Here is a 22,639-nt window from a genome sequence, read left to right on the forward strand (position 1 = left end):
AAAATTACTGAAAAACAACAGACTAGAATTTACAACCGTCAACTAAGCACATATTTTAGGGCCCTCAAGACATGACAGCTCATGCTACATGAAACCATTTATTCCCTTAAGTTACCTTTTATCGAGTATTTCACTACTGGAGGTCTTTCGACGGCATTGCTCGAGTAGGTGGAACTGGCATTAGAAAAACTGTGTGCTAGTTCTTCCTCCAAACCCCCCTTTTGATAAACTCTTTTGAAATAAATGCAACTGAGAACTATTCATTGAATTTCTCGATTTAATGCTAGGGAATAACACACGAGCCTTCCAAATGAAATGAGTAAAACAAGAACTAAAGAAAGTATAAATTATCCCCAGAAGTACCTACCAAAATAACCTATTTTATTCAATGCCACTTCTAATTCAATGAAACAGTATATTTTTACCAACTTCAGCTCACTCATTTTCAAGAACATGCACTAAGCTCTCAACTGCACAAAGAACTTCAAATTCTTACTTATACAAGGCGTCAGTGTGTTCCTAAGAATACCCTAGAATTTATGTTTCCACTCTAATTAAAAATTACAGAGAACTATAAGGCGAGTACTTAGAACAAAAGGATTGCTCTTATTTCTGGCCCCTTTCATTTTACTGATTGAAACTACAACAAATAACTTTCCGCATTTGAATAAAATGAATAAATCACTTTGGAACAAAAATTAGAGATGGTTTTATTTAGGAGTAGAAGACTTGGTTGTTTCAACCTCCTTCGAAGGAATAAAATAGGTTTTCAATGAGGTCTCATCTTGCCAAGAAAAAAAAATAGGAAATAATTTGGTCATAATAAGGTGCCATTTAAAGTTATAACAAAAAACGCTGTCTCATTTAAGGTAACGTAATTTTACCACATTTAATAGCGTTTAATGAGTAGGTAAGCCTTTCATGCTGAGCAATGATCATGAAAGAGGGATTATTAAAAACGTCGCGCCCCTACTACAGTCTTTGGCAAGTAGTAGCACAGTAAATAATTTTATTGATATTCATTACACAATTAAGACAAAACTTTGCGTAAAACACATCATTTAAAATATTCCAAAGCAAAACCAAGGAAATTCGAGCAGGAAAATAAAACTTACCACAGCATTTTAATTTCACACAAATATTGGTCATCGTTAATAAAAAGAAGTCGATTTATTTTTTTTAATGTAAGAACACTGCAAATATTGAGTAACTGAGCAGATCTGTAGCTTGACGATGAGCGTCGAGAGATTAGGACATTGCTACGTGGACCATGGTGCAGATATTCTCCCACTCCAAAGAAATTCTTCAAAGGACGCAATATCTAAAGTTATTGAGTTCATGAATCTAATGAACTTAAAATCAAACCAGCTTCATAACCTTATAAAAAAACTATACGTAGACAAACCTCGTTTCGCTTCTCTAGAACACGATGGAACTTATGAACCTCGTACTTCCTCGGAGGTGTAAAAAAAATGAATAAACATAGAGGTCCGCATCTGTACTGGAGCTGTACTGTATATGTTGGTTTGCCCTGTACCTCACTACCGCTTAACGCTATTATTGAACATCAATGAGGTCATTCTCATAGGTTATTTTAAACCTCTATCAGTGATATTCGATATTTTGAGGATAATTGATCCTTCTCTGTTAGGTTAAAAACATACGTTAAATTTTAAAACTCCATGTGTTTACTGTAATAAATATTTAGCATAATTACTAGATTGAAATTTTAAAAAAATTTACACTCGTACTATAAAATTCACGATGTTATACGAAAAAGTGTCATCGTCTCAACAAGTTAAAGAAATTTCCCGCAGATATAAAAGCAGAAATTCACTGAATCGAAACAGAATGCATTTAATATATAAATTATAAAGGATGACGAAATAAAGACTAAAAAATAACGGTAATGCATAGCGAAATGGAGAGCAATTAATCTCTCCACGAACCCAAGTTCAAAATGAGGAAAGGTCAGCCCGAATCATTTCGCGGGAAAAATTCATTTCTCGTAAAAAGCAATGCCACAGCTCTTTGAAAGAAGAACTTGGGATATGGACGAGGAGTTACAGGGTATATATACGCAAATACACAGGCGTATATGTATTACTGTACGAACCCATTTTAAGTATAAAACATATAATATATGACGTATTTACCCGCTCGCGTACACGGCCGCGTGAATGGATGGATACATACATATATGTATGTATTCCCACGCAAAGAGATACAAGAAAAGGGGTCTGGGGGAATGTGAATGGTGGTGTGATAGAAAAAAAGGTGGGCTGGATGGACTTGAAAACAAAGTGCTTAATGGATTGAAAAAGGAGATCCAGAGAAGAAAGGTTGAAGTGGGCAGGGATGATGGGAAAGGGGAGGGAGGAGGTAACAGATATGATGGAAACGTAAAGGGAAGAAGAAAGAAAGGTTTTTTGGAAAGGTTTTCGGGTGGGATCACCGGGACTGGCTGATCTTGGGCGATGCCAAGACTTGGAGTACAGTGGTGGGTTTGATGTGGATTAAGACAAAAAATTATGGGAAGACGAAAAGAAATGTCTGAGAAAAGACTTAAGAAAGGAGTTACACAAAAAAGAGAATAAATGGAGGACGAGGGAAGATGATAGGACCTCGAAGGACTAGGGTGAGTCATTACATGAGATATAGGGTGACCGACGGTGGAATGGCGAATGAAGGGTAGCTTCGAGGCATAGACTGGTGTACAAGAGCTTGAGAAAATAGACATCCAAAATAACAGAGGGTTATTTGTAAATATCAGATGAAATTTGGGTCTACATCATATTAAAATGAAGGGGTATTTTTAGTTAAATATTCTACGCCCTTACCGGGAAGCAATGGGTTGAGATGGATTAATCTTCCCATATTTACCTTTTTCGCTTGCTTTTTCTAAATTACTAAAATAAGGAAGGAAAATAAAAATACTCCAGAAACAGAACCAATGTAGGCGTGCAACTGATTAGAGGTATTCAAAATGATGTCAGTGTAAAGTGAAAACCACAGTGCGATGGTATCCGTATTCCAACGTGAGCCCACTTCCAATGAAAGAGCTACGTAGTGTTTCACCTCATTTCGGTGATAATTAAATAGATCTTTCGTCCTTCATTTTTTTCAATTTAAACTTCTTTCCTTGTAAACTCTCTCTTTCTTTTCTATTGTTGCAGGGTATTATATCGGTTCTCTAAATTGACTTCCAAACATCAAATGACAAGAGGCAAGGTAATTTTTCAGCAAATACAAAAAATGTTTTCCTTTAACCACGAATCAGAACGCTTAAAATTCCACTATAAGATTCTAGGCCCTTTCCCATACGTAGTATGAAAATTTTAAAATAATATTAAGACGTGTGTGTCGTTCCTTATTTACCATTCTTATTTGATTTTTTTCTTTTTGCAACACATGCTTTTAACAATAATCAGTTTTACTTAAACTACATAGGAAGTAGTGACTTCTTGACTATTGCATAAAAAAATTGTCATGAATGTGCCCAGTCTTTTCCGTACGCGATCTTGATCCCCCTTTAATAAACTCTACGAGCTCGTTAGAAGAGAAAGAGCTGGGATATGGGAATGCTGAAGGAGAGAAAGAATGGATATGATACATCCACAATGAAAACCATCCAGAGACTCGGAGTCTGGAAGCTATTATATAAAAGATAAGGTCACCACCTCCTTGGGGTCCCAAGGACAAAAGAGGAGAAATCCTCAGAGAGTCACGCACTTCGACAAGGGGCCAAAGAAGCACGGCCAGACCTCTAGCGCGCCAGAGAGAAAAGGTCTTCCTCCAACACACTGTCACTACCGCGAAAAAAATACTAACTCACGGACATCCCACATCTTATGTTTTTTTCCATTTGTTGGCTCCCATTCCTTTAATAGACGTGTTCTCCATTAAAGGAGTGTAAGAACGACGAAATGGGACAGTTTTAAAGCGTAGAAATGTATCCTTGTTCCCCATTGCCACGATCTCTTGGCACCATAGCCCAATAGAGAGGCGTTGGCGAATGACGAGGTGCATTTTACGCCCTTTTTTTTGCGACTCCGAACTCATCGCGTCGCGACATTTTTTTTGTGACTCCGAACTCATCGCGTCGTGACATTTTTTTTTATTACATTTGCCTATCGCTCGATTTAAAGGGTTGGGATGTATTGATAATTTCTCCTGGTAACTATGCTGCTGAGTGGTATGAGCATTATTTGAGACGACAAAATTAATTTATTCGTAGGGTTGAATTTTATATACTGAAATATACAATTATATATGCTGATAGCTATAACTCACAATCCGTAAATTTTCCGTGTCGATAACGTCCACTTTCACTTATGTAATTTCATTAGGTTTTAATCATACACATAATTGAGAATCACTTAATAATTTATTTTAAAAACAACCTCAAGGCCATTCGTTATTTATTTAAATATTTATTTTGGAGTGCTGTGTTATTTTTCCGCCTAGAAATATTTGTGTCTACAATTATATATTAAATTTGTTTTAAGAATATCCGCAAATAAATAAAAAAATCTACACGAGAAGAAGATAAATATTGGTGATATCATAGCATGTCAACGACAATATTTATGATATCCAACGCGTAAATTGCCGTTTGTTATGCTTATCATAAAAATGGATCTATACAATTTGACGTTGACCATTTGGCAGGCTCATGAGAAGGGCTGGATATTGTTACCAGGATTAATCGGCAGAAATAGGAACTAACGCAGTGAAATTTCCGCGGCGCAACTAACAATCGGCAAATTATTTGCGATATTTGCATATGTCAGGTCCATTAGGAAGTGTACTAAAATTTGCTCATTCTCCACCGAATTTCTTTAATTATCTAACTTCTTCCCTGACTTAACGGAATAGTTTCAAAATTCCTGAGTTAACTAACCTATAGCAACACCAGTCAGAGAGTAGTCGCGAGGAGTAGTACACGGGCGTTTCGTCGGGGAAAAGTTTTAAAGGAGCCAAAGGAGAGGGAAAGAAGCCGCCCCTTGAATGGCTTATAGACCTCTACGATGGTTTTTTGGCGGTTTGAGCCTTTGACGTTTCCTAGGTTAAAAGATCAAAGAAGCTTTTTTTGCCTCCCACGCCTCTAGAGGGATTTGTAGAGGCCTAACGTACCCTCGCATCAACCCACGAGGATTATGAGAATGAAAACTCCGAGTCTAAACTCTCATCCTTGCTCTGATATTCTTACTGTTAACCTTTCGACATCCACGAAGTTATTTGGAGTTACTGCAAGAAAGGAGAAATATTTTCCCATTGATTGATACAGCAGTAATCTTAGAGACAAAAAGGTTTTAGATCAGCAATAGGCAATGATATAAATAAATAATAACTAATTGGAAAATCTGTCTTCCAAAATTCATGCAGAGTGGATAATTGTTGCCTAAAAGACCCATCTGGTTCTAAGAATATTGCAGAAAAAGTTTGAAATTTAAATTGATCTAACGCCTTATTTAATAAACTTGTTTGCATAATAATCGATAGGTGCCTGATAACCTACCATACTAATAACTTCTGATGTTCCTGACATATTCTTACATGGGCGTACCCAGAATCAAAACTAGAGGGGGACAAAACTAGCCGTGGTCGTTCATGTTGTAACTTCTTTGCACAGAAAAGGCTAATGAAACCAAAATTTTAAGGAAATTATGGCAGCAATTTATTAGTTTTTTATAATTATTTGCTTGAAAAAATAATGATTATTATTTTAGTTCCACGTCTTACACTAATATTATTTTTCTTGAAAAGGAAAATTTCTTCATAATTTTTGCTTGAACTAAATTTATTTTCGCTTCTGGGGGTGGGGGTTGCAGCAAGGGGCAGGGGGGGTTGCTTCCCCTCCAACAATCCGTGCAACATCCTAGATACCGTTTTCTCATCTGATATGGGTATGCTAATGATAGTTTAAGCAGGATGGAAAGAGAGGTATCGCGTAAAACGTGATTCTTCTTTGCGAATATTCATTTTCATCGTTTAGAATTAACATATAATCTAAATGATTTATAAATCAAGTTTATCTTTTGGGAAAATCCTATATTGTTTCGTACGGAATTCAAGACTTGGGATTATCATCGCATTGTACGGCAATAAAAAATATTACCTTAAAAAACTGGAATGAAACTCATGAATGCAAAAAAAAGCCTGAGAAGATAAGTGGAATGATAAGCTAAAAAACATTGTCTTCAAGTAAATGTACGAAATTCAACTTTACCCGGATAATCAAAATTGGAATGCATTGCAGAAAATGGAATTCAGAGAGCAAGAAAATTATAGCAGAATACGTTCCTGTACAAAAGGTGCTGATATACTTAATTAAAGTATTAAAAGAGATTAATGAGCTAATATTAGTACGAATATTATGACAAAAAATGACCCACGACCTAAATGAACAAAGAAAAAAGGAGATACGAGGACATTATATTTTACAATGTATGTATTACTACACAAAAGGGGAAAAAAACAAATGTATTGAGTCATTTTTCTCCAATTAACACCAGGCGGTTACATGTTGTATCTAAAGAGATTAAAAGAAGCACTTGCCCTAAAGCAAAACCAAAGTCTTGCAAAAGTCTCCGATAACATTTGCATTCGAATGTCGCTCTCTCAAGGAACGCTGCAATGACGCGACTTCACCGAATGTAGGTTAGATACCTATAGCTTTCGGAAAGAAAATGTTGACTCAAGTATACCAGCCATTCCAGTCTTAACGACCAAAGGGACAATAAATTCACTTCAGCTATTCAATGCTGATGATTCCATAAATATAATTCTTAACATTTAGCTTGATAACCTATCGCTCATATAATGCTATAATATACGTAAATGTAAGCACTTAACGCAATGAATGTTCATTTTTTAAACATTTCATATAAAATTAACGGACATAACCGATTTCATACAAGAATCACGTCACCAGGAAAAACCTAAAACGTAAAACGAATATGAAGAATTCAAGTCTAAAAACTATAGAGTTCAAATGCATAACTTTTGAACACTTCCTTTACTGCACACATGCAGTAGTAATAGACTTCCTGGTTTAATTAAAAAAGATCCTGGACATCAATTTATTCTGTGCATTCTATCCTTTGGTGACCATGAATACTTCAAGGCAACACAATCTTGTAATCGACTTCGAAGTTGCATTGGTCGATGGGATTCCTTATTTTTCTATCGTGAGGCTCACAACCGCCGAAGTCAAGAACTTTTTGCAGGATCATAGTTCTACAATCTTTGAGCGTTCGATTATTAAAGAGTTACATCTGAAATGAAATTACTTCAGAGGGCGAATTGGATCCAGCCGAAGCAAGAGAGAAACCCTGATTCCCGGAGACCGATGTTCATCTGAATCCGAATTCATAAATGTATCAAATTTTACTGGAGTGCTTCTTCCCCAAAGAAACAGTTATAACAAAAGAAAGGGAGCGGAAAATACAAGATTTTATAAACCATGGCGACAAATGCATTGCAATGGGACAAGTTATTAGACACGAAATTATTAATGCAATATCTAATGTGTGGCTAATTGAGGACCCTTGACCTCTGGAAATTCCTGGCATTATACATTTTAATTGTGCGCCGGGAAAGAACGAGTTCATAAAATATAAAGCAATTCTTTCCCGGTGAATTTATTACATGACGTCTTCTTCTTGGGATTCCCACCCAGTTAATTCGTAGAATATCGAAATTCGTTGGTGTTCGTCGTATATAGTGGTATGAAACCGGCAGAAATCCCGACGAGACTTCACGCAGCTGTATCATACTTAATGAGAGCGCATCACTCCCGCTGAATTGGGTGCAATTTATCATTTTACAAAAAAAATTAAGATGACAAATTTACAGCTAGACCAGTTTTTATTGTCAAATCTCAAGAGTAATATTTGCTTAAAAATAATTGTATCATATAGAAATTCCCAGGATAATTTTTTTTCCCCAGGAAAATTTTTTCCAAGTATTAATTCAAATGCGATATTTCCTGAATATAATTCCATATAATTTAATGCTTCTTTAGCAATGCAATACTTGTTCAAACTCCCGCTTTCATCTTGAAATGTTCAGAGAAATAGATATTAGACCATTGCCAACAGTTATGTCCATTATAAGTGCATAAATGCTACATTTGAAAAAAGTAGAGAGGTAAAATTTTAAAATTTCAGATACGTGGGTATAATTCACATCCCCTGGAAATTTCAATACTTCAACTTAATATATCTAAAGCTTGAAACAAGTAATACTTCAGCTAATATAAACAATCTAGCGGGATAGATGAGACTTCTGAATACGAGATTTATTTAAATTATATGGAATTATATTCAGGAAATATCGCATTTGAATTAATACTTGGAAAAAATTTTCCTGGGGAAAAAAAATTATCCTGGGAATTTCTATATGATACAATTATTTTTAAGCAAATATTACTCTTGAGATTTGACAATAAAAACTGGTCTAGCTGTAAATTTGTCATCTTAATTTTTTTTGTAAAATTTTGAAAAAGTACTGAGGGAAATTTTTAAGCATAAAGATAGAAGAACATGTTGATATGGTTATGCTTAACATACCCTCGAATTTGCAAGAGGATAACTTTGAGTTTCAAGCAAGTAATACATCAGTGAAAAACGGTCGAGGGGGAGATATACGTCCCCTTATAATAGGAAATATTTTCAAAAACACACTTCTTGACACAAAAGAGGGACGAGGACGAGTCAACTTCGATCGCGCTCCCTGCGTGGGAGAATTTCTCCCCTCGACGAATGATGAAAATCGAACGAAATGCATCGGGAGAGAATGAGAGGCGGTTCGGTTTGGTTGGCGTTCGAAAATTCATTTCGGCAGATCTCGTCGGATCGGGTCGGGTAGTTGGGCCTGGGGAGGAAAAGGTAGGGACGTAGGGAGGGCGATGGAAAAACACTCGGCTCGTTTGATAAAAAGGGGATGTCAAGGGAGGGTGGCGGGGGGAGCGAAGGCACATGGTTGATGACGAGGAGCCTCCATTCCGATAGTCAAAGAGAGAGTGAGGGCGCTGAGCGCGAGAAGAGGAAGCAAATGTGCGCCTGCATATGAGAGAGCGTGAGAATCAGGCGAGCAAATATTATTCTCGCGTCTGCGTTTTACTTCCGTCACGTGGAGGAAAACGAAAGTTATCATTCCTAGTGAGAAACCTACAGACAACGGTCTAAAAAATTTCCTCTTGGGAGCTAACGCAATGGTATTTTTTTTGTGGGATGAAGTTCTTTTATCGATGAAGTTTGAGATAATTCATAGCAGTTATCCACAAAAATTTACCACTAAAAAATCATGTGTATGAAAATAATCGCATTATGCCTTATTGAAACATTGAAATATGGAATTATGTATTGCAGTAATAAGGATTTATAATTGTTTAACGCTCAGCTTCTTCATTAAGGTCTTAGTTTCACAATTATAACTAGGACTTCCAATAGAGATAGGAGTCACTCTATCTCCATTATTTACACACCTAAAAATTAAGACCTAACATATTTTAAAAAATAGAAGTAAATTTTTGCAGTAGCGATGTCGTGAACAATGTTGTCATTCATACCATTATGTCCTTCATTCCTAATGCTCATTCATTTTTCGCCATTAAATAAAGTACTTCAACTTCTTTTCAAATATTGGACTTTGCCATCCAGTGAGTGAGATTTAAATCCCTAAATTCCCCAATTAGGGTTGGGCAAGGTACAGGAATTGCACGCAAACAAATGAAAAATTTGCCTTTCGAAACGATTTGCCAATCTCTGCCTCCGCATATAATTTTAATTTTTTTTAATATGGCAATAATCAAGCATAATACCTAACATGACGTAACTTGGTTAATTGCGACTCAAAACGAAATAAAGATGTATTCTCGCATTCGCATTCGCAGCCATAGCCGCGCAACTATAATGACATCGACTTCATATTACTTAGAATGCTTTATGTCTCTAGATAGCTAAAACTTCTTCTTCGCTAGAATAAAAAAATCTTCCTTGATAGCGATTAATTTCAAGATAAAATTTAAGTCTTTTTCAAAAAATGACTTTGGAAAATTGAGTAACGCCGTTTCAATATTTTGTAAACCTGCACGCAATATTTTAAGGTTTTCATCTCCCTAGATACGCCCAGTTGAGTCAACTCAATTTGGTGTGGACAGGGTATAACTCGAATATCTGTGATAAAGCTCTCTCTGAATGCATGCATATGGCTGGGCGTACCCATTTTTATTTAGCTTCAAAAATCCCTTCCCTGGACCTATTTTCCTCTGCCACAAGTTACAAAGCCACCTTAAAATGCCATCTGAATAATTCACCATTGTCTAATCAATAGTACCCCTTCTTATGATTAAAAATTTTGTTTTCTGATAGTTTTTATTTATTGGGCTATTGTTTGTTATCTTTTAGGCATTATTTCTTTAAGGAACAGCCAATGTAAAAGCCTCTGTGCCGTTTTTGGTGATGAAATAAGTAAATTTATTGAAGTTTGTTTAATGAATACTCCACGGCAGATTATTCTCAATATAGTGTGAAGTATTTAATCGATTATGGATGTAAATTTCATTTTCACGGAAAGAGGTCTGCAGTCACAAGAAGCCCTAAACATCAAATTCACCCGCTGTCCCGTAATTTATGGGAACACCCCTGCGCATAGCACAAGGGAGGCTATGAATGTAAAAAAAACATATCGTCAGATGTTTTGGTCTATCGATTTAAGATCTGAGAAGGAGATGAGTCGATCGCAAGTGATAAGGGAATAAAGAAAGGGCATTCGGCGTCAAGGTATTCGTCGTGCAAACGGGAAAGATGCTGCGGAAGATTACAGAGAGAACTAGCTAATCATCAGATCGTAACTGATACTATTGTCAATCATTTTCATACGCTACATAATTTACTTCAATTTTTCCCAGTCAATAGAATTCGTCATCGCCTGAATAATATTTTGACCCCAAAGTGGCCCGATAAAGTTTGGCAAGCTACCCATTGAAGTGGCGTGAGGAACAATTTGTGGCGCCATAATATTACTTAACACTTCCGCACACAAATATATGAAACATTCGCCGTGAACCTGACCTCAAGCTCTATCTAGATGCACACACATAGCTAGGCTTACCCATTGCATTGGGGTTAATAAATATATTATGCCACATTAACCTCGCTACAACCCGAATTATTTAATAAATTATGAAGGTAGCATTTGATTTTCTCAGAAAGAAGCCTGGGGTTGCAGGAGGGCCCTGAACATCAAATTCTCCCACTGTCCCGGTTTCCTATTATTTTTATTGCCTAAATCGAAAGATTATTACTCCTGGAGTACGCCTTTCACGCTTTTAGATTTTTAATGACGATATCTCTTTTTCGCGATTAAATGAATAGTGAAAAATTTCAAGCGCGCGAAAACGCGACGGCTAAACATGAATCCTGGGAAAAGCCCGTGTGACGTCATTCTGGTTCCCGGCTTCGCCGTTTAGGTGCCCTTGGGGCGAGGATGTATGCGCCGCTGCGATGCAGGCTGCAAGCAGGTAGCAGAGTACCCCGCTTGGCTTTAATAAGGATTATTAATACCCTATCAAACGAAGGAAACTTTCCGACCAAAGGCAGTTTTAATAGGTGATTATTAAGATATGTTTCCCTGAGCTCTGTGCCTCATGCATGCATTGGTAATCTCAGACAATGAAAAACTCCTATCTACTCGCATAGAAACTAGGTCCCTGTGACGTCACGTGTAGTGGCATCGCATGGACGCCAATCTGGCCTTTTTCAATTGCGGTTAAAATTGACCATTGCCATTCGTCCAAACTGAGATTTCTAAAACCAAATAATTTGTATATTATGAATATACTAATTGTGGGTAGTGAATCGCAATCAATGCCTTCAGTTTTCTTTGATGAAGGAAACTACCCTATTCTAAGAAACACCACTTCACATAGCATGAGAAAAGCGGTGAATGTAAAAAAAATATCGCCAGATATGTTGGTCTACCGATTTAAGATCTGGGAAGAAGATGGGTCGATCGCAAGCGATGAGGGAAAAACGAAAGGAGATTCGGCGTCAAGACATTCGTCGAGCAAAAGGGACAGATGCTGAGGAAGATTACAGAGGGAAGACGGCGGCCGGGGAGAAAAGGAGGAATATCGAAAAATTCCTTCAATCAACGAAATGAATGATCTCCGATACTTATTTCTTCTTCGGTGCGCAAGAAAAAATTTCAGATCGGGGACAATCGATTAAAGGGAAGTAAGTGGAACATCCTCCAAAATCGGGAATTCTGTCTGCTTGCCATCTGCCTCCTCGGAGACGTATCTATTCAAGATATTAATAACATATATTCCTTATTAATTTACCTGAGTTAAAGTAGCCGATAACTTCAGGCTTGACTCTGTGAAACTACTCCATATTGGAAATAAAAGAATAAAACTTTGTAAGGTTCACTTGCATTTTTACATGGGCACGACCCGGGTTTCGTAACGTAGTTACGTCTTCAGGTAACTCATATTACATGCATCCAATATTTATACATAATTGAATGCGACAGTAAGTACTTCTATCCGAAGGGCATCTATCCACTCACTTCCGATAGATGCACTGTCGCATTCAATTATGGATAAATATTAGATGCTTGTAATATCAGTCACCTGGTCGTGCTCTTTTAAATATAAAGTGAACCTAACAAAGTTTCATTCTTTTATTCCCAATTCTCAGTTAAACTCACTCCTTATCTCATTCCGACACCGATTCAAACTGAAAGGACTGAGCGAGTTACCGAATAATATCCTTGACGGTGCGGTGCTATCAAGATCCAAAATTAACTTCATAACACACGGTAAATTTTTCACCACCACCTTCCAGTAACAGTGGGGATAAAGAATACAATAACTCATAATTTTTGCAGAATAATACGAAATACTACTTAAATTATGGAGACAATATTTTATTTTGATGGAAATAACTCTGAGTATCATATTTTGCCCAACGTCTCGGAATTTTAATATCCCGGATTAAAGTTTTGGTATTTCTTGGTACTCCTTGACGAAACAAACTTATTCCACGATAATTCCAAGTTACTTCTATTCTACAAAACCAAGATACCTTCGTCAACTGCCAAGCCCTCGACTCACTGGGCTACGTAGTCTTGGGTAAGGGGATGGCAACTCAATAAAAAGTGGCATTACAGGGAGTAATTCCAGGTAAAAATTAATACCTTTTTCCAATATTACCGTTATAAGGAAAAAGAAATATTTTAAACGTAAAATCGTCCATATGGAGCACAGTATTTGTTTGGTGAGGTATTGTACTATCCAAGAAAAACATTTTATTCACCGAAGTACTGAACGTACTCATTTTTAAATTAAATTTACGCTGAATTTCACGGAAATAAATTAGAGATAAATGCATGTTTAGAATATTTCAGATGAAACCAGGATCGCTTTGCATTACACGAGAGGGAAATAAAGGGCAAAAACGCACGAAACCAAATAATTCACTCCAATATCACGCACGGATACAGAAAATTGGCATTGGGATTTCGAGATAAGGGAATAGAAAGGGAAAGGATATCAATAAAATCAGATTCATAGTTTTCATCTGGCAAACACGATAAGCCAGATTGAACGGGCCTAATTCCACGCCATTAATTGCAAATAATTCGAAGCGCGGTAAAACAAATATTGGCATTCCCTTACGAATTACTAACATTATCAACAGAAATACCGAGTTCTGAGAACCGATGAGGAAATGATCCAATGGGTATTGTTTCTGCATAACTGATCAGTGACAAAACCAATCAGCAAACTTATTTGACCACTTTTCCCCTTCTTCGGAATGTATAGGAACATAATAGATTAATTAACTGCATAAACGCAATACAATTGGTTCAGGTTGTTTCTGCATTTATAATACATCAACGAAAAAAGAACACATTTTTCAAAGACAGATTTTCAAATAGGACAGCAACTAAAATTAGAAATTCCAAAGCAGATGAATTTGCATCACGAAAAATTGCACTTGAAATAATTTTATTCATAAGTCAATGTGAAATGTAGGTTTTAGGAGTCATCACAGTGCAGTGACGCAGTGAGGGGGAGGGGAATAAAACTATCCAGAACTCAGAGAAATTTTAAAATTTAATCTATTTTACTTAATTGGATAAATATCACTTATAGAATAGTGGCGGATCTATGCGGGGGTATAGGTGCCCCCCCTTGGACATCCATTTTGCACTATATAGAATGGTTATTTTTGTTAGGACCCGCAATACATCTAAGAGTTTACCCCATACTTAGTCCCCCCTTGTCCCTATCCTGGAACCGCAACTGAGTGTAATTATTAATAAAATAGCCCTCAGAAAGCCGTAAAACTCACCATTTTGAACCATTTATCTTAAAAAATTTCTGGGAGAGGGCACCCACACCTCCAGTATTTCATATTCCCAGTATTAGTTGCTCCTAAACCCCCCCCCCCCCAGCCTTGATTCCTAGCTGCGCGCCTGTCACAGCGTAAGGTACCCAAAAATGGAAGACGACGCAACCATAGAGACGTGGGCTGGGACACCGTGCGTTAGCCACAGAACAAGGAAAGCCAAAGGGTTTGCCAGGTATTCACTTTTGAAATTATTTAAATAAAAAATGACACAATCCTAAAGATTGGGTATTTGTTACGGCTTTATTAAGTTTCCCACGTGAGGATGAGATTACAAATCATCACATTCAAATATTCATTTCCGTCAGCGAGTTAAATTAATATTTAGGCTGATGAAATACAAGATTTTTTTTCCAATTAATAACCCTTATTCGAGTTTCACCTCGTATACATCATTGTTCGAAAAGATGTGATCAGCAGAGGTCATGAAGGTTCAGTGTTTCTTTACAGACACGCGGAAAGACCGGACTAAATTATTTATATTTCAATATTTTCAAGGAATTCGAACGCGTGAGGCAACTTATACGACCCTTCCCATAATTCTTCCGCCCCTTCCCTTCCCTAAATGGCGAAAATGTTTTCAGCTTCCTGTCGGGAAAGAAGAAAGCAAAATAAATTATCCGATTTCGTAATAAAATAATTACGATTCTTTTAGGAGAGTGTTCAGACCGGTGGGAAACGGCCAAGGGCCGTCAATAAAATTACGGTGAGAGGAAATACTATGAGCAGAACCAGAGAAGGGGGGAAAATGTGGGTAATCAAAGAATGAGAGCGAAAGACAAGTCAAGAAGAAGAAGTGTAACTGAAGGAGGCCGGAGACATGTTTGGAGGAGGGAGAAGTGGAGGAGGGGTGGAAGAGTTGGGGTGATCGAAGGAAAAAGAAACGTCGGGGAAGTGACAGAAATAGAATTTCACCCGAGTGAATGGATTTAAGGCGCTTAAAGATGGGCGCGTCGGAGCCAGGAGGCGGGAGGAAGAAAAGAACGGTTATTTTCCCCTATTTTTCCCCCGGATTCAAAGTGGTTAAGAGAATGAAGGGCCGTCGGAGTGTCTACTTGCAAGAGAGGGGGCCGTGGCAGCATCAGGGAGGGAGAAAAAGCGGCAGGTGCGCGGTCCTGAGGACTCCGAGGATATTCGGGAAGGGATGAGGTGGGCGGAAAGCATTGACAGAGAGAAAGAAAGAGACGTCTAAGAGGGAGTGAACGAGTCAGAAAGTGGTGGGGACACGAATGGAGAAATTCTGACAGTGGGACGATGCAACGGTGGATCCATGGGGGGTCTAAGAGCGCTACAGCCGCCCAATAGGTCAAAACACACATTAGATAGCACTGAATTTTTTTTGTGATTTCCACTTTGAACAAAAGTATTTAGTTATATTTTTCATTAGCGATTCACTATCAGGAAATTGGAAACGTAAAAAGAAACGCTCACAAATGAAAATTTTCTGGATCTTTCGAAGCCTATAGCTTCCTTCTCAACATCTAAGGAACTACCGGATAAGGACGTTGAGAAAGAAGCTATTGGCTTCGAAAGATCCAGACATTTTTCCCACGTGAGTTTTCCTTTTCATGTTTCCTATTTAGTGATAGCGTTTCGCTTCTGGACTATTATTATGTGCTGCAAGGATCATTTTTCGACGTTATTGTGTGGTTAAATTTTCCAATATATTTACCTTCTTTAGCAAATTGAAATACAAATTAGCTCTAAAATTTGGGCCCGTTTTACACGCTTTTGGTACGTTACAATCCATTTGCAGATCCAGAGGGGGCTTAGCCTCCCCTTTTGGGTATCCAATTTACACTGGATAGAATGGTCATTTTTCTTAGACCCCCACTACTAGGAGGTCACCCCCGGCTTAGCCCTCTCCCTTGCCTATATCCTGGATACATCACTGGGATGATGCGTGATTTATACCGAAGAGAAGCCGAGTTTGGGAAGAGGTGGAAGGAATACCACTGTAGTGACTTGGCCAGGATTTTGAAATGGGGAGATTTTGGAGCCCTTCCGGGGTGCATGGAAAACACCCCAGTGAAAATGGGATCCTCCCCCGGACATTTTTGGATTTTTGATGTTGAAAACGTGATTTTTAGGACTCAAAAAACAGTAATTTCGTAAGAGTATTTATTAAAAGTTATTTAATTTCCACTTTACTTACTCGTTTTTGGTGCCTATTTCAATGGCTCAATGGAAGGGGGGTTGCAACCCGGACCCTCCCCCCTCCCGCGGCTACGCCATTGAATGCCAGGAGTAGGCAGGGTGTGGGGTTTTGATGGTGGAAATGGGTTTTTTAAGGAGCAGCGAGAAAAGACAATGGTGGATGGGAATTATGAAAGGGAATGGGACATGTGCATCGCACGGGAGAGTATATTTCATCTCCTCCTTCTTCTTTTCTCGTTCCGCATCGATTGGTTTGAAAATGGGTCAAAACTTCGAGGACACTCACGTAGTCTCTTCCGTCTCCTTACGCCATATACCCCCGCCCATCCACAAACCAATAGGGGGCCTTTTCCTCCCAGCCCGACCCGCCGATATTCTTTCGAAGCTCTCTCTCTTAACGATTCACGGATACATCCGAGCTTTCTACCCTGCCTGCCCGCCATCTCCTCCGGAGACGACAGCCTCTACGACGTCCACACACACACATATACGAACACATTTGAGCACACGTGAAAAGCGATCCGTGCATGTCGTGAAATAGGGATGGGCGAGGTGACTTTAAACTAGTCAGTCAAGCAGTGCAATTCCCGACTTGAGAATTGTGCGCCTCCCCCAGAGTCTTTGGCCGATTTTTGCGTGTGGTCCACGGTCCGAATTATGTAACAGAAGAAATTACGCATGATGACCAGAGCATTTTTCAAATATTTCATAAAAATCCAAGAAGTTAAGAGAGAAAACTCACACTACATCACATTTTGGCATCCAAGATAAAATATTAATACCCTGAGATGAAATGGCAAGAACCGTAAAAAATGGATATCCTGTCATTTTTGAGTAGCGCATTTCACCATAAAAACAATATTGATTTCACTTCAATAATTTTGAGACTAATCGATTAGCTAAGAAAACGGAGGGCACCTGCTTTGCGCTGGTTCAATACTTATTTTTTAATACCTTAGTATCCACAAAGAAAAGAGACTCAAGATTAATTATTTTTTGCTGAACGACAGGAGAATTAATTAATTTTGAAAGTACCAAGTAGACATACGTCAATGGCTATCTCCGAAATAGATCAAAATGGTGAGATGGCAAGACTCTATAGGAAGGAGTAATTGTCAAGGAAAAACATTGATCAGCAATGATAAGCATTAAGGAATAATGCATACAAGGAGTTGAGAAAAAAATTTATACTGAATCAAAAAAGGAAGAGATTCCTACTTGCATTGTTTTTCAGTAAAAGGTTAAGCAATCCAGTTTCAGAAGACTTACGTATTTAATAGTAAAATAGATACTTCCCTCTTGAATACGTTTTCGAATTAAAGTTGTGATGATAACTCCACCCACAGCAATCCCTATCATTTCGAGTTTAGATATAATAAGTTTAAAAGTCAGGAGATATTATAAAACTTAACAATAAAAGTAAATAATCTGCGCGTAGACACTGAAAAATTATAATTACGGATTCATACAATTGAAATTTCACTAATGAAATAGGCAAAAATCTCTAAGTTCTCATTCGCGTGGAATTTGCCGTATTTCACCTTTCAGTTCTCTTTTTAGCCTAAAACTCTTTAAGAACAAAGTATAGCTGTTCAATAGATGAAATTTAGTTTCAATCTCCCTCACAAGGCAATGAAATACAAAAACTGGTTTGCATAATTTTCTTTGCTGATGGCCCTTACGTTCCACAGCATTTATATGCTTTACAAACAGAACAATTTGCAACCAAACTAAGTGAAACATTGCAATAAAAGCTAAGACTTCTGAGCACATTATTCTGGGGAATCCGTTTGCCATAATTTCCATATTTCTCACCGTTTGTTTTTTTTTACGCTTGATCTAGGTCGGTAGACGGAATGGGTTTTATTGGCTTTCCTTTCGCAACCTTGGACTATAAACGCCAAATGCACCTGATATGCCGTCGAAATTTATTCGTTTAATATCGATGATTGCTTCGAGGAGAAATGTAGAGCCAAAGCATATTCCGGGCGATTTTCAGGTGAACGTCAGTTGTTTTAAAGGGAATCTTCGGGCGAGTGCCCCAAAAGAATGCTTCAAATTTTAATAAATCTTTCCCTATCAACTAAGAGATTAGACATTACTGATTCAAGTGTGTGGTGAATAGTATGCAAAAGAAGCAATATGTTGCCACTAGTCAATAAACGATAATTCTATTAAAAATTATAACTTAAGTAATGAGAAGACATTTGAGGTGATTATAAGAGTTAACATTATATTTTAAAGGTAATTACTTTTTGTCGCTGAATTTTTCGAATTAATTCAAATTACGTTGGGAATTAAATCAGGAACTATGCTCATGAAATGGAGAGTATTACGTAAAATTTTCACCCAATGACGGAAAAGTATGACTCATTAATAATTTAAACAAAATTAACTAATACAAGGAACAATTCAACAAAACTGTCAATCAGAATTCAGCAAAAAACGTAAGGTTTTGGGCATCAAAAATGGCGTAAAGAGATTAATATAATTTGCTAACATTCATTAAAGCAATAAATAAAAATTCAATAAAAGCAATTGAATACAAAAATCTCCCTCAATTTGAAAAACTCTACTCTCATTCTATTGACGTGAAAATTGGAACTATGCTTATAGCATGTGAAAGCATCACCAACATCAATTACGGAATAGTCTACTCCAGTGTGATTTAGCTTCTTATGCTGGCGCTCAAACGATTTCAGATTTTACAGCTTTTTATCCTGAAGTACTTTGACATTTCCACTAAAACCACCAAAACGCTCATCAGACGTTTCCCTAAGCTACTATTTCAATTTTAACCTACTATTTCTAAACCTACTAAACTAAACCTACTACTTCAATTTTAGGAATTTTTAACTAAGGTCCAGAAAAATTATATTAAAAATATAAGTGATACGATAAGTGCAATTTCATCAAACTAGTTCGAAAATATTCTCAATAGTCTAAATATATGATTTTATGAGAAGATGCTAGAAACAATATACCTTACGATGAATTAATTAAAAATGCTATCCATGCGAAATCCCAAAACTCATGAGTTTTAAGTCGGAAAATTTTAGAGAAGAATAGCTTTCAGGAACGCCTCTTACAAAACAAGAGAATAAACCCTGCGTCTTACTTAGCCATAATTCAAGATAACGGAAAGAAAACCCTTTTTGGGTGCAAATACAGGGTGTGGTTTTCCAACATTAATCGTGTACTCCGTACTCAGACAGCTTCGAGATGTTAAGGGCATTCCTATGGCTCTCAGAGCTCTCAAAACCAACGGGGTAGCGCGCCTACAAAAAAGCGTTCCCTTTAATTAGCACACAAATCGATTCCTTTAATCCCACTCATTAGCAGCTTTCATCTTTAAAGCCAAACCGGGCAGTCTCCACTCTGGAGGTTTCCTCCGAAAATTCTCTTTCTCTCCAACGCCCATCCCCTTCCTCGAACGAAGCGGTGCGAGGCACTGAAATTCGCAAACAAGAATGCCTCTCTTACCACAATAACATACAACACTCTGATCCAATAACCATTATTGCATCTCTGGTTCCCGTTGTCCTTGGAATGGGCCAAGAATGAAAGATTGCTTCAGTGTGGTTATCATAAAATTCCATAATTACGAATGGTCAAATACAAGCAAATGCCACACGCAGAAAACATGAAATATGGAAGTCTAAAATCACAATAAAAATCACTTCCAGAAATAAAAATGCGTGGTTTATCCGACTCATAGTGATGAAATTGCTGAGAAAACACGGTGAAATTTCCTAAAGTTGTATAATGCGGCACAGAGCAATGTAAATTTACTGTGGAAAAAATAAAGTAAAACTTGCAGCACCTTCATATTTGAAATTCTTGATTCTGGTAACATGATTTCATCGATCCCTATGAAATCCCAAATGATATTTTCATCTTCCTCTTGGTATCATTATTTATTTCCTCAGTCTACGCTACTGCAATAATTATGGCAACGTGGTGTTTGAAACGTATGTGTGACTTCAGAAAGAAAATCACAATTATCACCATTAAAAGAGCTTGTGATTAGGAAAACACTGTATGAGTTGTTGAAACATGCGAATGATTACCATCATCTGATAAATAAAAGCCAATAGCAAGGTATCAACCCGTAGCAAATGCTCCTCACTCCGAGAAAAGATATAAAATGAATGAAATTTCTCAGCTCTTTCTTCAGTCACAATAGGCGAACAACAACATTTTTTTCTTCCAACTTCAAATAAATACATAAATATATACACACGACTCATAATAAAACTAAGGAGGCCTCTACACTGAATGAGCTGAACATATATAACAATCCTGAACTGTTCTTTCACTTGAAAAATGACCTTGAGGGAAGATAGAAAAGGGATGGTAACAAAAGTTGACGAGATGAGGAAGAAAAAACGTGAGGACATCGAGGCGTATGAATAAACGCGAACTGAGGCCACCAGAGATGGAAGGCTGGCAGGGTGGGGGTGAGGGTTGAAAGGGTGTGTAAAGCCTCCCCCTCGGTAATGGAAAAATTCCGTGAACCGAAATGCGGGCGACGACTGGTCTTGATACCGCGAGGTCTTAAAATAAAGAAAAAAAAAGGTCGAAGAAGAGGAGACGTGAATGACGAGGATTCTCGCCTCCTCAGTTCGATCTCGGCTCTGAAACAGGAATAAATGGGCACCCCGAGATTTACAGTCCGGGGAGGTGGCAGGAAGAGAAAAGAAAGCATTGAAACATAAAAAAACAAACTGTAGGAAGGCGAAGGAAACAGGCCGTGCATGAGGTATAGACAAGAATTTATTCCCGCCACTAGCAATGCAAACGGGCTACACCAAAGAAGGAAAGGAGTAGGTTTTTGAAAGTAATAATTGCAACGGTAGGGGAAATGGAAGGTACGGCAAATGACGTGCAAGGAATCGACATCAAGAAAAAGAAGAAAATAAATTAACTAAAATCAGGAAATAATTTGTGAAACCATGTGATAAGGAAAAAAATTAGACTTCATTACTTCCACGTTGCCAAATAAAATCTGTCGACAAATTTATTGACTGAAAGCGCACATTGCTTACCAAGCTTACCCTTTCCCTAAATTTTCATTTATGATAATTTTCAAACATTTTTTTCTCTTTCTCTTTCGAAAAGTACACTGCATTTTATATGAGGGAAATGTATATGTACTTTCATAATCGATTTCTACATGCTCACCGGGTTTCATTCCTTATATGCTTCGAGACTGGGCGATATGTATACCTATTGTACAAGAAATATTCAATCCTGTTTAATGTCGTAAAAATAATATTCATTTAACTATGGATGATAGGTTATAGGATATTAGAATACAATAAGGTTGAAAATGCTATGAAAATGGTACATCATGAGAGAAAAGTACAGAAATAAGGTATCTATGGAGAGAAAAATTGTAGGTATAAGATAAGTTTTCTCAAAAAATATTGACCTTAATAAAATGTTATTAATAGCTAAGTGAGCATATAAAAAGATAAGAACACAATTATAAGTTTAGCCGATTATATAATTTAGAAATCTAAATGTAATATTTACTTTCAAATCAAGTGTTACCTATAATTTATGAGAGTCATATACGGGCAAACCAGTGGGTAGAAAAACTAATGGTGCGTAAATACCGATACGACGGATTAATAGCATAAGGTGTCAGCAATATAGGGAGACGATGGGTGGCATATGGAATGGGTAGAAAACGGTTTGGATATTACATGCAGGGTGAACATGATTTCACCATCATTACCATCATGGCAAAAGATGGCAAGACATTGAAAACAACCAAGCTACACATAAAAAAACATCTGAAAACACGAAGGTAAAGAAGGTTTATATAATTTAAAAAATTGAAACCAATTGCCAATGTAACAAACCAAATCTATTCGCTTAGACCAGGAATTTACCAGGATCCCACCAATTCGTCTCGAGAGCTTTACTAGGTCCTACCTAGAGTATAATGACGCCAGCATTTCACTTTATCTCAAACATAAAGGTTCCATATCCACGATTATACACAAAAAATATTTTCCAAATTGATGCACAAGAAAATGCTATAAGGG

Source organism: Ischnura elegans, chromosome 3 (assembly GCF_921293095.1).
Source record: "Ischnura elegans chromosome 3, ioIscEleg1.1, whole genome shotgun sequence".
Lineage (NCBI taxonomy): Eukaryota > Metazoa > Arthropoda > Insecta > Odonata > Coenagrionidae > Ischnura > Ischnura elegans.